Source organism: Macrotis lagotis, chromosome 7 (genome assembly GCF_037893015.1).
Source record: "Macrotis lagotis isolate mMagLag1 chromosome 7, bilby.v1.9.chrom.fasta, whole genome shotgun sequence".
Classification (NCBI taxonomy): Eukaryota; Metazoa; Chordata; class Mammalia; order Peramelemorphia; family Peramelidae; genus Macrotis; species Macrotis lagotis.
This window is the reverse complement of record NC_133664.1, coordinates 46,797,636-46,814,650: the sequence shown is the minus strand read 5'-3', so window position 1 is coordinate 46,814,650 and position 17,015 is coordinate 46,797,636. Positions and strand designations below refer to the sequence as shown.

Genomic DNA, 17,015 nt, shown 5'->3' with positions numbered 1-17,015 from the left:
AGTGCTTTGTCTTTAATGGGATCTGAAATGGGACCAGTTTAGATCTAGTGTGTATGTAAGCATTCCCCTGTTGTCTCCTTTATTAGATGTGAGTGAACTCCTTGAGGGCAAGGGCTGTCTTTTATCTTTCTTTGCATCCTTAGACCTCACCCCAGAACTTGGCATATACTAGGCAATTAAAAAATGTTTGCTGATTTGAGTCCAGTTTTAAACTCTCCCCTTCTCAATTTGAAGAAAGCTGGAGTAAACATTAAATTTGTCTCTAAGAAAATGTTACTTCTCTCTATTTTTTTCATCTATTCATTCATTTGTGTTTTCCTTTGTTTGTTCATTTGTATGTCTGTCTATCTGTCTATTTTTTCCTGTTTGTATAGTCAAGCAAACTTTTGGACAAAAGGCTCTGACTTCTATCTGCACTTTTCTGACTTGATGAAATTCATTTCTTCTTCTGGTCTATTCCCTTTAAATTCTCCCTCTTTCCCAAATACTTATTGCATTTACTTCTGCTGTCTTCAGCTCCCTCTCTCTTTTCCCTCCTCCTTCACATTTTAAATAGAGCATCCAACAAATAGGCAAAAGCAAGAAAGAACCTTCAAGAATTTTTAAAAATCCACAACTTAAAAGACAATCAACAACTATTTACTAATCAGCCACTGTCTGACAGGCCCTGTGCTAGATGTTGAAGGTACAAAGACAAGAGTGAAAAAGTTCCTGCTCTCAAGGAGATTCCATTCTGGTGAGGGAAGTTTGCATACCTAGGAGTGTATATTACAAAAATACAATCAGAATCCATACACAATCATTCGGGGAGTAGAGTGTTTGCAGCTGCAGAAATCAGGAAAAGCCCCTGGTGTAGATGAATCTGTGTACTGAATCTTCAAAGAGAGCCAGGATTGTAAGAAGCAGAAATGAGAAGAAAGTATGTGCTAGTCTGGCAAAGCATTGAGAACTAGAGGGTTCTGTATGAGAAGCAGGAGGAAGGTGAATTTAGCTGAACTGGAAGGAGCATAAAGGGAAATGCTGTGTGGGAGGTCTGTGAAGATTAGTTGGTTCTAGAAGAAAAAGGACTTTAAATAATAAAGTCTAATAATTTATCCTAGAGTTAATGGGGAGCCCCTAGAGCTTATTGAGAAAGGAAGTGACATGGTCAGATTTATACTTTAGGAATATCATTCTGACTGACTTGTGGGCAATGTATTGGTGTGAGGATGGCCTTAAGAAAGGGAGATTTAAGCACGCTGTTGTAACAGGCCAAGGGTGACCCAGGGTGGAAGGGAAGGGGGCATATAGAAGGGATGTCATGAAGGCAGAAATGATAACATTTGATAACAGATTGGATTAGAGGAGGGAGCACTGAGCATCACTTCAAAGTTATTGAATAATTAGAATGATGGTAGAATCTTCACCCTGAATAAGTAAGTTTGACTAATGAGTATATCTGTGAGGAAAGACAATGAGTTATGCTTTGGATATAGCTTTTATGAGATATCTGGGATATGCCCAATTAAAAAACAATTGTTGATATGGGACTGGAGTGAGAAGAGATTCTAGGACCAGATATGGGAAACATTGCACAAAGACCACGATTAAATCCATGGAAGCTAATGAAGTTACCTCATGAGAGAATCGTTCCTGTACTCAGTGGTGATCCACCAATTAGAGAGGAAGAGGAGAGAAGAGAAGTGCTTCTAGTTAAGAGCTTTGGGATATGTCCACTATAGAGAGAAAGAAATATAGATGATGGACAAGCAAAAGATGCTGAGAAAGAGGAGTCAGCTAGGAAAGAGAAAAACCCAGCGAAGTAACTACTGGCATAGTAGATAGATCCTTGGACCTGCAGTCAAATCCAGTCTCAGAAACTTACTAGTAGTGAATGACCTTGGGGAAGTCACTTTACCTGTTTGCCTCAGTTTTATCAACTGAAAAATAGGTATGAAAATATGTCATTTCTTGCAGGGTTTTTGTGAGGATCCAATGAGATAATATTTGTAAAAAGTATTATGTAGATACTGCATCCAAACATGCTCTCTTTCTCCAGAATTACAAAATATTATTGAGAAGAGAATATCTAGGAGGAGAGGGTGGAAGAGTCATCAGTGTCTGCAGACTAAAGAAGGATGAGGCTAGAGAAAAGATCCTGCTCATCAGTCATGAAGAGGTCACTAGGAAATCTGCAGGGAGCAGTTTTTGTTAAGTGATGAGACCCAAAATCAGGTTGCAAGGGGCTGAAGCATGAGTGAGAGAAGAGGACGTAGAGGTGATGATTGAAGACAGGTTAGTCTAGGCGTTTGAGAAAAAGGAGAGAGAGCTAGAGAACAGTAGCTAGCAGGGAAGTTGAAGGTTTGTGGAAAGTAGGAAAGATTTGGTCTATTGATAGGCTGCAGGGAAGGAATCCATGAATAGGGAGAGATTAGGGGATAGAGGATGAGGGGAAATGATTGTTGCAACCATCTGCTGGAGAATACAGGAGGGAATGAGGCTCACAAAATGGGTAGGCATAGGGTAAGTATATTTGGGAAAGCAATAAATAAGTAACCTTACTCTTAATTCATTTTCTATGTCTGTATTTCCTGAAAATAGAAAAGCCTTTAAGGGTGAACTTGAAGAGACCCTATGAAAATGATGGCCCTGAATTGGTAAATTCTTGATTTTTAACCTAAGTCTTAATAATGTAACTATCTTCAGACAATTGAACTGGCTACTTAACCTAGCTACAAAAAAGAGGAGATTTGTATGTGATTTCACTCCCCTGTTCCTGTCCTCTCTAGGGTAAAAACCGTACTCCTCTGTTTGGCAATTAGAGCCCTTTGAAAACTGGCTCCAAATTAAATTTTCAAATTGATTTCATCTTTACACCCCTTCATACATCCTTTAATAAAATCACATTGGAAGGCTTGATTTTCTTCTTAAATAGCATTCCATCAGAATGACTGCCATCCCTGGGGGCTCCCTCTTTCCTGCACCTCATGGGAACCCTGGTTTCATTCAGATCGCAGCTGCCCTCTTCTACCTGAGCCCCACCTTTGCCCCAACTGTTGAAGTTCTTTAGAATATGAACTCCATTGGTGGCAAGGACCATGCCTTTATCTTCATATTTACAGTATCCAGATTGGTGTCTAAGGTATAGAAGGATTGAATCCAATTATGTCAATAGTTACTTAAACACAGAGAAGGAGGAAACATAATTATTATTCCCACTCCTATTATAGGCAGCTAGATGGTGCTTGGACAGAATTCTGGCCCTGAAGAAGACCTCTGAAAGACTTGAGTTCAAATTCATTCTTAGACACTGTCTGCATGACCCTTGGGCTTTTAGTTTCCTCCATGCCTCAGGTTCTTTATCTTTATAATGGAGATGATAATAACATCAGCCTTCCAGAGTTGTGACGATCAACTATGATGATCTCTTTAAGTATGGTCCAAATTTTACAATGCTATAAAAGTATTAGATATTAACATTCTTGTAGACCTTTTATAGATGAGAAAACCAGTTGAAAACTTGCCTGATTTGATCAAGGACACAGAAAGTGCTAGACCCCAGTTCTACTGAATCCAAATCCTGTGGTTTTTGTCTTTTTATTGCACCCACCATCATTTCTAGCTATTTCCTTTTTTGTCCCTTCATTATTATTTTATCTCTCCCATCTGAAAGTAATGCAGTCATAGCCCACCAGAGTTCCTAGGACAGGGGAAGGAGTAAGGGAAGGATAAAAGGGAATAGAATGGTGGCTTCTCTCAGTACTCTTCAGTCTTAGTCACCCAGATCATCCTAGAGAATCCCTACGAGAGAATTTGTCCTCTTCTGAAAGTGTCCAATGGGTCTATTGATACTTTATGGGAGGAAGGATCTCTCCTGCTTACCATCTCCATCCCAAAAGCTAAAATATCAAGGATGCCAGAATTATTGTCTCTCCCATTCCACTTCTTCTTGTATCCCATCCTTTTGGTGGAGTCCAAACTTCTGGATTGACTTAGGGCAGCAAGAAACATTGACATCTTTTCAAGGACTTAAGTGCCACGCTCTGGGGAATTACTAGTGATGTTTGTCCTTCCTTCTGGAAGAAAACCATGACATCAGAGAAGTGATGCCATGTCAAGCACCTGAATTGGATTTGAGTGAGGGGAGTCTGTGCTAAGTCCCCAGCTTCACTTTCTCCTCCAGAGTCATCTGGGTCCAGTGGCCAGATATGAACCAGGACAACTGATGATCCTGGATGTGAGGCAATTGGGGTTAAGTGACTTGCCTACTTAGTCACACAATTAGTAAGTGTCTGAGGCCAAATTTGAACCTCTGGGATTGGAGAGTTTTGAGGACATAACTTGAATCTAATCCAATGATACTTATTAAAGCTCCTGACTTGCAGAAATGATGTGAAGTATCCAGCTCCTAGGGACTCCATGATCCTATTATTTCTGTTCCTTCACAAGGCTTCTCTTTTCCTAGATAGATTTAAACTAAATGCTTCTCTTACCTCACATTGATGGTTAATTGTTGGTGCAGTTCAGTTGATACACATCCATTCCAGTGTGGTTAGAATGCTCCTGCTTTACTGGTTCTCCATATTTCAGAATAAGTAATTTGTATTGTATCTCCCTACTCAGAAAGGGAGAATTTCAGGGTCTTCTAAATGAAAGGAATCTAGTTATACAAGTGCTTGATGTGTGTACACACATACACACACACACACACACACACAAAATCAGACCACTAACCCATGGAGAGCTCTTCAGATTTGAGCTCTCAAATGAACCTCATCACTGACTCCTGGAGTTGAACAGACAAGTCATGAGTCTATGTGTCCAGGATGTTATATTTTCTGATACATGGATCTAAATTTTGATAATTAATTTTATTACCAATAGGAATGGACCAAGCTTGTAAGGCTTTTATGATGTAAATGAAGAAAGGAAGACCAGGAGCTGAACAGGATATTAAAAAAATTATGAAAATGATCATGGTAACTGACTTTTGAAGTCTTTTTTCTTCTACCTGACCAGCAAAATCTTTCTTTAAAATTCCTGATAAAAGAATCACAGTACTTCTATTGAGGGACAAGTGTCTGGGAGTTAATGAATTACATTATATTACATTCTAGTGGTATTTTTAGGCTTTGAAATTTTTCAATTTTATTTAAGGACCTAGAGAATCTACTGTTTTCTTAACTTTTACTGTAAAGGGAAGGCTTTCTATGTTTCAAGAAAATGAATTCTCTGTTAATTGCATTGATTCTACAAGGTTTGTTGAGCTGAATAGAATTTGATATCCATGGCCTGTTGTATAGATCACTGTAGAGTCCTCTCTAGTGGTTGTATTCCTTTTGTTCTTCTTTACCTCCTTTACCAGGAAAAACAACCCAGGGACGATGAGGCCTTGCCATGGAGGCCATCATTGGTCCTACTACTCCCATCAATAAGTAACATTGGATTTTTGTAATTCATTCATTCTATTTTTATTGTCGTAAAGAGAACTTGGAGATTGAATTTCCCTTTAGTAGTTTGGATATTCATGATGAAATTTATGTTAGGTCCTATATGCAATTATATAAAATAATTCCAGAGACTCAGAGTTATCTTAAAGATGATTTGTTTTAGAGGCAGCTAGGTTGTGCAGTGGTTAGAGCACCAGCCCTGGAGTCAGGAGGAGGACCTGAGTTCAAATTTGACCTCAGACACTTAATAATTACCTAGCTGTGTGATCTTTGGCAAGTCACTTAACCCCATTGCCTTGCAAAACTCAAAATAAAAAAATGAATTGGTTTACTCTTCTGATTTTCTCTTGCTTCTTATACTCCTTTGTCCCTGAATGTCATGTTTCTTTTGAAAACTGCTTACAAAAATGATGATGCCATATTACACACTCATTTCCCATTAATGGTATATATTTGATGATAGAATAGCAATCAGTGTTACAATCTGAGCAAAATGAGGGACTTTGGAGAACTTTGATAGATAATACAAATGATTCTAAGTTCAGCTGTTGAATAAATATATTTTGCAAATTATTTTGTCACAGGATTTAATGGAGAAATTAACACAGTTTAGGGATGAAATCAGTGGAGTAAAAGATGGAATTAGCTGCTGCCTTGTTACTCTTATGGCCCATGGAGGAAAGACTTTATAAAAACCGTATTGGATGAAAGAGTCAACGTGTCAGACATTTTTGACATGTTCAACAATAAAAACTGTCCAGTGCTTCAAGAGAAACCGAAAATCTTTGTAATCCAGGCTTGTAGAAGAGGTAAGGAATAGAAAAAAGAATGCATCATGAGTGGCAGGGAATTCTTAGGCTTCACTATAAACATTTTCTTCTTCTCCATAGGAAATTCTGACTATGATTTTCATCAGAGAACTATTTTTTCTTTCTCTAACTACTACTGTTCCTCACTTCACAAAAAGAAATAAATACTCATTAACTACCTCTTCTCATGCATAAAGATGTCAAATATTGTTTATTCTAGAGTCAAAATACCATAATGTTAAGATGCTACAAGTTAGAGTATCTTTTAAGTAAATGGATACAAAATCTTAGTATTTGGAAATCCAAAGTTTTTTTCCACTGTGATAGTCCCCCTTCTATTTCTTTCCTGGGTATTCCTCAGTGGCCTTATCTTCCTTACACATTTTGGAATAATTTTCTGTGGCTTCTCAGGACCAAGCAAAATACAGTGGAAAAGCTATTTTATTTGGAGACATAAGACCTGGATTTGAATCTTGATTCTGTCACTTAAAAGACTACCATTGATAACTGGCATTTTTTATAAAGACTAGAATTTTGCCTAGTGCTTTACTTGAATTGCTTGTGCTTAACCTCCCTCTGTGACTTTGGGCAAGTCATGTAACCTCTTTGAATTTCAATTTTCTTATTTATAAAATGAGGGGTTATGCTGAATTATCTCTAAATTTTCTTCCAGCTATAAATCTATGATGTTCTGATTATATTAACCTCTAAAATGATGAAATATCTAATCCCTGATCTCCCAATTTTGTGGACTGTTACTGTTCATACATGTGCTGTTTGTTCCTTAGACCAGAATCTACCTTGCTTAGCTTTTCTTGAGGTATTTGGTCTATGATTGTTATCTACTCTCTCTCTCTCTCTCTAATGTATATGCAGTGAAATGAACTTTTTATGAGGAGCTTATCTGGCATTAGTAACAGATTACTGGTTGATTGTTTATTTCATTATCTAGTCACATTTTCTGTCACCAAAACAGATTGAAAAGATCATGGTATTCTTCAAGTCGATGCTGAACCAATGGAACCAAATGATTCAGAGAAAAAGTGACTTCCTTCATCTAGTGTTTTATCCCACCCAAGAGGATAAGGTAATGAAGTTTTGTGCTGCTAAGATGTGTTGAGTGAAAATGAGCATAACTGTAAAAATCCAGGTGTTTCTTATGACCATTTAAACCTCTCACCAAAGATAGTTATGCTGACTCTCATTAGCTCCATTTTCTTTAACATGTTAATCCCTTATTTAGATGAAAACAAAATTGGCATACCTGTAAAATTGTCAAATGATTCCAAATCATTCAAAGGATTCTCTCAAACTGAGAGAGAGAGAGAGAGAGAGAGAGAGAGAGAGCGCTAATAAGCTGAATGCCAGAATCATATTCTAGAGAGTTCTCAATAGACTAGAATTTTGGTCAAAATTTAATAATATGTAATTTTACAGGGATCAATGCAAAGTTGTAATTAATTAAAATAATTAAAATATAAAGGAGATATGATTGGAGAGCATAACAGTTGAAAAAAATTTCAGGGCAGCTAACCCTAACCCTAACCCTAGAGAGGATTATTTCACAGAAAAGGGAACAAGTAAGAAGGTTTGGATAGAATATTCCCCAGTTATATTGTGGTGGGAGGATCCAGAATGTGAATGCTCTTGTTGAGGCAAAGGAATCCTTCTTATGGTTTGGTTTTAAAGTGCTGTTAAAGGAAAACAAAGATTAAAGGGAGCTAACCTTACTCTTGCTCAGGAATGAAAAGGGCAGTTCTAATAGCCTTTGCCTGTTTGACCAGGGTCATATTCCCTTGTTTTTGATGAAAGGAACACCAGAAAAGTCCTGCAGACCAAGGAGGAATGATTACAGATACTTTTATTTTATTCACTAGGGTGGTGAAGCATTTATGGGCTCCACAGGCCAAGGAAGAAACTGGGTAGATCCCATTAAATTAAAAGTTACCAGCAAGATGAAATAGAGGATATAGTAAGGTTCCAATCAAACTGCCCATTCTGGGGGAAGGGGAACTGAATATATACCACTGAGTTCCTGTGGCATGTTCTTTTAACCTGGTGATATAAATGAGAAATGTCTCAATACTATCCTTTATCTTTTGTGACTTATTAACATAAAAACAGCATTCCCTCATTGAGGAAGACAGGAAGACTCCCCCCCCCCCCCCCCCCCGGGCTGTCAGGAGTGCATCCAATGCCTATCCCTTGGTTTTATAAGATCATCTCCATTAGAGATTTAATTTCACCCATCATACCTCCCACCATTCTTGCTATCCACTTGTTCATGTCACTCATCTGTCAGTACAGATTTCTGAAAACCTCATTTATGGAAATCAGACCTCTTACTCCATCCTTGTAATGGCCAGAGGACTACCACCTATATTGAGGAGTACTGCCTGGACCACATGCTGAGGAGAGCAGTGAGTAGAAATCCATGGTAGCAATGTCTTCAGAGATACCAGGATAGTGTCTGGAATATACCAGAGGTTGGGTATGAATGATGGCACATAGCTCAGTCCACTGGGGAAGAAGGGAGTGGTAAAGGGAAGTCACACACAACACACACACACACACACACACACACACACACACACACACACACACAATATGTCTAGGGATGAAGAGAGAATGTAAGGGAACCAGGGAATCCATTGACAGTAGCTTTCTTATGCATGTCCTTGCCACCTTGAGGTGTCATAATACAGGTGCCAGGATTGAAAGAGAAGCATACCTATAGAAAGATTCTGTCAAGGAAACCCAAAGTAGAGGAAGTGAGGGGCATGGTGGAAGAAAATAATATATCAAAGCAAAACAAAACCTAAGCTAGATGGCCAAGAGATATGGGCAAATGGTGCATGGCAAGTAAAGATGAAGAATAAAAGAATAAAAAAAGAAAAGGGGGGAGGGGCTCAAGTGGGGCTGGAGCCCTTCTCATAAACCTGGCCAAGATTCTTGGGAAAACTGTCTCCCTCACATATTGTCTTCTTCAGGCCCTCATGAAGCTCAAGAGCAAGGCCTCCAATGGGTTCAGATGCCCATTCAAGAGTGGGAACAGTCTTTAGGTGTGACAGATGAATCCACTAGTCTATCCCCTGGAGTTTGGTGGCAGCATTGGTTCTGAGTAGTATCTGGCAAGGCCTTTTCCACCAGAGCTCCAGGGAGTGTTTCTGCAGGTGGTATTTACAGTTTAGCCAATTGCTGGGGGATGAAGGGGAACTGGCTTCCAGCAGTGAGCTAGGGAATGAGACTGAGAGATAAGATCTTGAACCTGATGAATCTATTGACTAAATGACATAATATTCCCAAAGATGTGAGTGAGGAGAGCTCTGTGAGGGTGAGGGGTATCAGTCTCTAGGTGACAACATCTTACAGGGCAAGTTTGGTCTTGCCTACAGCTCCTGACCACAGGGCAAGGAGGGCAGTGGGGAGAAAGTTGACCTAGAGTACCTGGAAATCACAGCTCAATTTCCCTAGTAATCCCTCAGTTCTCTTGATCAGCCCTAAGAACTAAGAGTAGTAAACACAATGTAGGTGCTGGAGAATTCCCCAGGCTTCCAGGATTGCCCTGAGACCCTGGCTCACAGGTTCCCTGATCACTCTCCCAATAAGATATGGATGTGTTCACATAGGACCCTCCCTACCTCCCCTGTGATGGCAGCTCAACTTGGGAAAACCTCCCCTCGATTGGAAAACAGACCATAAACAGGGCAAACATATCCTCAATGGGGTTCCAAAGAGGCAGACAGGGTCAGAACAACTCTACAATTACTTCATTTTAGGAGGACATTGGTAACTTAAAATAAGCAGGAGTTAGGTGACTAGGATGCTGGTGTGTTTTGAAGATTATTTGGGGATGTTTTCTTTGGGAAAGAGAAGGTTAGGGGAGACATGATAACTATCATCAGATATTTGAAGGACTACCATTTGGAAGAGGCCCTAAGTGGTTGAAATATGAAAGTGGGTGAAAGCTATGGAGTAGCAGGTATAGCTTTGATGATGAGGAAAACTTCTCAGTATTTAGAACCAAACCAGAGTAGACTGTTTTAGTAATTGGCAGAGTCCTGTAAGCAAAGCCCTAATGACCATTTAATTGTTGGCCACATGGTAGAGTAGATTCTTGTTTAGGTATAGACTGGGGCAGATGACTCTAGATGTTCTTCCAAACTGAAATTCAGATCATCTGCTTGGTCTAACAGAGCTGAACTAAGACTAACAGTATAGGGTAAAACTAAGAGAGGCATTTTTGTGCTACTCTCAGGAAAGTCTACCTAATGATTATTGCTGTCCAAAGTGGAATTGACTGCCTTAAAATCTTAAGGTGAGTGCTGATTGGGCATATACTTGAAGATGTTGTTTGGGACATTCTTTGAGGATTGAATCTCTTCTGACTTTTAGCAGGATGCTTCAGGGACTAACCTGCAAGTTTACAGCTCTATTTGAACTTCTGAAAGTTGGAAGTTCTTAACTGAAATATCAATGAGAAAACAACTTGGGCTTCAGATAAGAACTGGGGTCTTCTGGACTATTTTCCTGGACAGTCAGAGGCTTTTTCTGGTTCCTAGCCCACTGTAAACTAGCTACTGACTTCATCTGCCATGAATTCTTTATACACTGGACAGTGAGATTGCCTAGTTAGTGGAAAGGGGTTTAAGGGACCAAGGAACCGATTTGGGAAGCAGCAGAAATATACATAGGTGAATGAAAATGTAGAAATGTTCTATGGTTACATAGACAAAAGGATTATCTAACTCAGTAGAAGGCTTTTCTAGCTTCCGTATTTTCGTGTGATGTATTTTTGGAACACTCTAATCAAAAATATAAACAATATACTCACTTCTCCACTGATAGATCACATTGCTTTACATCATCCTAGAGATAGTTCTGTGATGATTCAAGCAATAGATGAAGTCTTTCGGCAACATGGCAAGAAATGGCATATTGCAGATTTTTTTACTCAAGTGAGTAATCAATAAATGAATTCATGCTCCATATTATGCAACTTTTCCTCCACTGATTAACAAACATTGATTTAATTCTATTAGGTTATTTCCTAGAAATTTCTAGTAGGAGTTGTGTATATATGAACTAGGAAACTATACTCTTAGCTGATGTCTTTTCCCCCCTTAAATGATGCCTTCTTTTATGTCTTTTCTCATATAGTTTTGCTTTCTTAGTAGATTTTAACTCACTTAGAGTAGGATTGTGCAGCTGTTGATGTAGCTAGTGAACAATGGCCTGAGGGGTAAATTAAGTAGTCATAAACTTTTTTCATTCTCTCCTCCCTTGGTCTCAGATCAGTTTTATGTTATTATACAATAATGATAATGAATCAGCCTGGAAACAGGAGCATCAACTTAGTCCCTACAGTCTTTGTCCTAATAAAGGAAAATCAGACAAATATCTTAATCATCATCATCATTTTAATAATATGTTCCATTGCTGTTATACTCTAAAATGTCCCCTCCCAGGTCACAAATCAAGATTGTGGTTTGGTAGGATGACATCTCTAGCATCTGTCCTCTTCTCTGTGTTCATGCTCCTAGTTAAGACTCATCAGCTCATGTTAGGAGATTCAAAGTACTCTATTTGGTCTCATACCTTCCATTTTATCTTCTACATGGTTAGGAGAATAATCTTCCTAAAGTGCAGATTTTATCAAGAAATTGCAATGGCTCCCTATTGCTCTTTTTTTTTTTTTTTAGTTTTTTTTTTGCAAGGCAATGGGGTTAAGTGGTTTGCCCAAGGCCACATGGCTAGGTAATTATTAAGTGTCTGAGGCTGGATTTGAACTCAAGTACTCCTGACTTCAGGGCTGGTGCTCTATCCATTGTGCCACCTAGCTGCCCCCTCCTTATTGATTTTTACAAGTCTACATTTCAGCTAAACTGCCCTACCCTCAGACCCTGTCTTTATCTACTGCCTGGAATCCTCTCTCTCCTTGCCTCTGCTTCTTGGAGTCTCTACCTCTTCTATTCAGTTTTAGCTTTAGGTTACTTCCCATAGGAAGGTTTTGCCTAATCTTTGACTTCATTTTGTCTACTATCTATATACCTATTTAATGTGCATATTGTATCTCCTTGAGGGCAGGTATTGATTTTTTTTGAGTCTTTTTTTCTTCCTTCTTAGAATGTTGCTAAGAACACAAAGTGTTTAATAAGTATTTGGTTAATAATCAATAAACATTTATTAAGTACCTCCCATGTGTCAGACACTTTGCTAACCTCTGGGGATACAAAAAAGAGGCAAAATTCAGCCTTACCTTTCTGAAGCTCAACTATTTGCTTGAATTTTACACATTCCTTTTTGTCATTTGTGCTTTTTTACTTTTTAGGTGAACAACAGAGTGGTAAACACAGACTTTTACATCAATAGAAATTCCATAAGAGTAGTATTGGTCATGGAGTCCACTCTCACCAAAGCTCTGTATTTTTGATACTTGGAGGAGGAAGAGATGGAGGTGGTGGATTTTTAAATGAAGAATAACTTGTTTATACATTTGTATTGTTGTATTACCATATAAAATACTGGCTCTTATCTACTGGCACTTAAGTCTAAAAACAAACATATATTCTCCTCTGTCTAATAGCAAATATGGCTAAACTGGAAGACATTAATCCTGGAAGGGGAGGAAGGCTTCCATGCTTAATGGTTTGTTACATAATTGATAAGGCACAGATATCTGAGTCGAGGGCATTCCTTTTCCCCTAATGGAACTCCTTTCAGCAACTCCTTCATACTGGGACATGTAGAAGACATCCTGAAATGGGGGTCACTTCCATAATCATTCTTGGATGAAAACTAAAGGGAAACCAGGAAAATGACTTAGGGAGAGGGCATCAGTAGGGGGTCCTTTTATGGATGAAGAAATCACTCCAAAGGCTTAAATTTTAATTCACAGATTACTGCAAAAAAGTTCATAGATTAAGTTCTTCAACAAGGTAAAGAAAGTGAATTTTAATGAAGATTATAAGTTTAAGCAAGAAAGAAACTGCTACAAACTGGAGTGATGAGAACATCTAGGGCAGCCAAGGAAGAAAGAGAAATAGTCACAAGATGGAGTATTATAGCTGAACAATGGGGACAAAATCAGAGGTTCACAGAAACTATTTTTAATATTACGGGAAAAGGTAAAGAAATATAGACATTTGATTGGACCCTTCCTCCCTTCATCCTGTTGTCACTTTCCTACATGTATGGTACAATATGGGGCTCTTCAAACATCCAGAGGTAAATGTTTTTATGGTGTATGTTCTTGCATAGAGAAAAAAAAACATAAAAGATGCTTTTAAAAGTGAACATAGTGGGTAGGTGGCACAGTGGACAGCACCAGCCCTGAAGTCAAGAGGACCTGAGTTCAAATTCAGCCTCAGCCTTAATAATTGCCTAGCTGTGTGACCTTGGGCAAGTCATATAACCCCATTCCCTTAAATAGAATTAAAAAAATAAAATTGAACATAGAACTCTGCATTCAGAGTCCAATTTTTTCTTGAATGTAGATGACATTTTCTATCATGAGTCTTTTAGGATTGAACTTGATAGCTGAATAGCTGAGTCCATCATAGTTGCTGTTTGCACAATGTTGTTAATGTATGCAATGATCTCCTAGTTCTGCTGACTTCACCAAGTTCTCAAGTCCTTATGCTCATGATTTCTTACAATACAATAGTCCTCCATCATTTTCATATGCCATAATTTGTTTAACCTTTCCTCAATTGATGGGCATTGATTTAATTTCCAATTCTTTGTCACAAGAAAGGAGCTGATTAATTTTCTTATTGCTATTGGACTCACATATTCTATTATGTCTCAGCACTCTGGTCAACTCCAATCCTTTAAGCATAAAGTTATGGACATTGAAGGGAAACTGATAGAGACCTATCTTCTACCCTGCTATGTTGACTTGTTATTTGAACATATCATTTTTTTTCCCTTTCCTATGTTGGAAAGGGATTTAATGGTGAAATTGAGTTCCCAAATTTGTTAAGCCTCCCATTCCTCTATTGTCTCTGCTTGCTGGACAATCTCATTTCCCCTTAAAATTATGGACGTCAGTGGAGCCTAATGTATGGACACAAGAAATTCCTGGGCATGCTTCTCATGCTACCCCTTCTGTTCCTATAGTGTAAAGGTCTAAGTCTATTTTTGAAATCCACCCCATTGTTCCAAATTCCTACACAATCCTCACTCAAATTCTGGAGGATATACAATAATTATCTACCCTTGATCTTAAAGATGTCTTTCCCTAAAGAGGATTCTCAATTTATTTTTACATTCTAATGAACACCCCCTGGAAAATCAAACATACAACAGTTAACATGTATGGTGTTACCCCAGGTTTGAAAGATAGTCCTTACCTGTTGACCAGGCCTTGGGAAAAGATTTACAGTATATAGAGCTAATAAACAGCAGCTTAATTCAAGACTGACATTTTGATCTGTAGTTGAACACAGGAGATTTCACTGAGGGCTGCTACACAAGCCCTTAATATTTTAGGGCTACAAGGATGACTAAGAAGAAAAGCTTAAATAAATCCCAAATAGCCTGGGCTATTTGGGCTATAATTTGGGTATGAACTCACTCCCACCTCACACTCTAACCTTAGAGAGATTTCTAACTTGGCATTCCAAGTGACTCCTCCTTAGACTGTAAATTAACCAAGTGCAATTTTGCCTCAGCTACCTATATACCACCTGCACCAAGGGGTCCAGACCTGACTACAACCATGAAAAAACTTTTGGATGATTTGTTGACTTTCTCATGGGAAAGTTATATGGTCCCCTGTAGTCCAATACCTCTTCAGGACCCTCTGACAATCTCTTTGTTGATCTCTTATAGCTTACTGTTCACTTACATACCTTGCCACACAATCTCTATGACCCCTAGAGAGCTGAAGTTGAGTCACATCTTAACCAGAGTTCCAAAACTATTTGTGCCTCAGTGGACTATACTCTTTGTGGAATGTCCTTTCCTATTCCTGATGAAGAGGGGGGCACTAAGAAAAATTCTATCACATGCAAGCCCCCTGTGCTTGTTTCCCTTTAAACTTTTAGGCATTTGTACCATTGGACACCAGATTCCCCCTCTTTCATTTTGCAATGTTAACTCAGATTTCTCCTTGAGACAGAAGTGAGGTTTTTGGGAAAGTGCCTTGTGGTATCTGAAGAAGGGAGTAGAATAATACCTTCTGCCTTGGTATGGGTATATGAACCATGAAACCTTTCCAAGTTTATCAAAACTATTAACCAGATAGCTAAAAAAACTATACATGCTCTCACTGACCTGTATGAATCCCTGATATGGTCCTGAATAATAGAATAGCTTAAACCATCTCTTGGTTTCCAGCAGAGGTGTTTGTACCCTTGCCAATACCTCCTGCTGTATGTACATTAACAACTCCCAACAGATCAAACTCTGAATTGAATCATGAAAAAAGTTGACTGGATAGAGAAGGTCCATGAGGATCTGGTTTTCCCAAAATTTTCCTCTGTAAGCTTTTCTTCTTAGTGTGTGTAGGACAAATGCCACTTAAATAAATTTCAGAGATCTCTCAAGGTATGAAGAGAAGGCTTTATTTGTTTCTCGAGAAGGCCACAATCAGAGAGATTGAGGCAAAAGCAAAAGGCCCAAGAATCACATTTATCCTAACTCTACCCTCCCCCCCACAACTGACCCATCAATGAGGAATGTGGTCTTCCACTCTAAACACGAAAACTACCCTAGGGAAAGGGGCATAGAATTCAAAGAAAGCAAACTAATCTAGGGAAAAGAGCATAAAATTCAATCGGAAACCAGATTATCTCTTTAGTCCCAGGAATTGAATGATTCTCCAGACATCAACAGATCAGATGAAGTCAGTTGACTCTTCAACAATATCCCAGAAGTTTGCTTTGTCAAGGGAGGAGGGGCACATAGTTAGCCAAATTCAATCTATAGTATTTTACTGAGGAAATCTCAAAACTTTATCCCACATATTAGTCACTCCTATATTCATTGCACTCCTAACCATTCTTCTTCTGGTCATTTTTGATCCCTTTCTGTTTAACATTGTAAGATTTGTTTCCTCCAGGTTAGAAGCAGTATATCTCCAAACAGTAGCTCAGCTGGATGTCAACTTCTATCCAAATCTGGGAGTTAGTGCCCCTTGGATGCTACCTCAGCCAAGTTCCCAGTGGACTTCAATTCCCCTTTAAATGGGACCTGCTAGACAGGTACAGCTGTACACCTCTTCTCAGCAGGAAAAGACTTCAGAAGACAAGAACTTCATCCTTTTCCCAAAATGAATTTGGGTTCTTACTTCTTGAGTGGGGAAAGGATGAGAAATCAATGAAGTTCATTGAAACTTGTCAGGGACTAGGCAAATCCCTGTCCAAACCAGAAAGGATTAAGTCTTTGAGCCACTCCCCCAACTCCCCTCCCATTGTTTATTTTATAGACTTGAAGACAGTAAAGAGATCCCTTAGGGCATGCACAGTTTGCGCCTATCACCCACTCCTTAATCCCTTCCTAGCACCACCTTAACTCCTTCCCTACCCCACTTACCCAATAAAACATTGGTTATATTATCCCCTACAGGTTGCTGTTGATTCAGCCCAGCAAAGCCCTCAAAACTGTCCATAATTTCTCTCTTAGGGAACACTAATGATTTCCCTGTGAAGCATAACCCATGTTACTACTCAATTTCCTTGTCTCTTTGTTGTGATCATTTGGAGCATCTTCAGTTAGGAGACTACTTCAGGGACCTGTCAATAGCCCCATTGCACTATGGGATCCTCCAGTC

General features: G+C 38.9%; 1 long non-coding RNA gene and 1 pseudogene across 1 annotated transcript; both read left to right on the top strand.

Annotated features, from left to right (window-relative positions):
• The window catches only part of LOC141494039 (caspase-14-like), a 49,850-nt pseudogene extending 37,179 nt beyond the window's left edge, over window positions 1–12,671 (top strand).
• On the top strand, window positions 6,130–9,011 carry LOC141493663 (uncharacterized). Its single transcript, XR_012470274.1, has 3 exons — window positions 6,130–6,238; window positions 7,215–7,325; window positions 8,546–9,011. It is a non-coding gene; the product is annotated as an uncharacterized LOC141493663 (long non-coding RNA).
• Window positions 12,672–17,015: the final 4,344 nt, after the last annotated feature.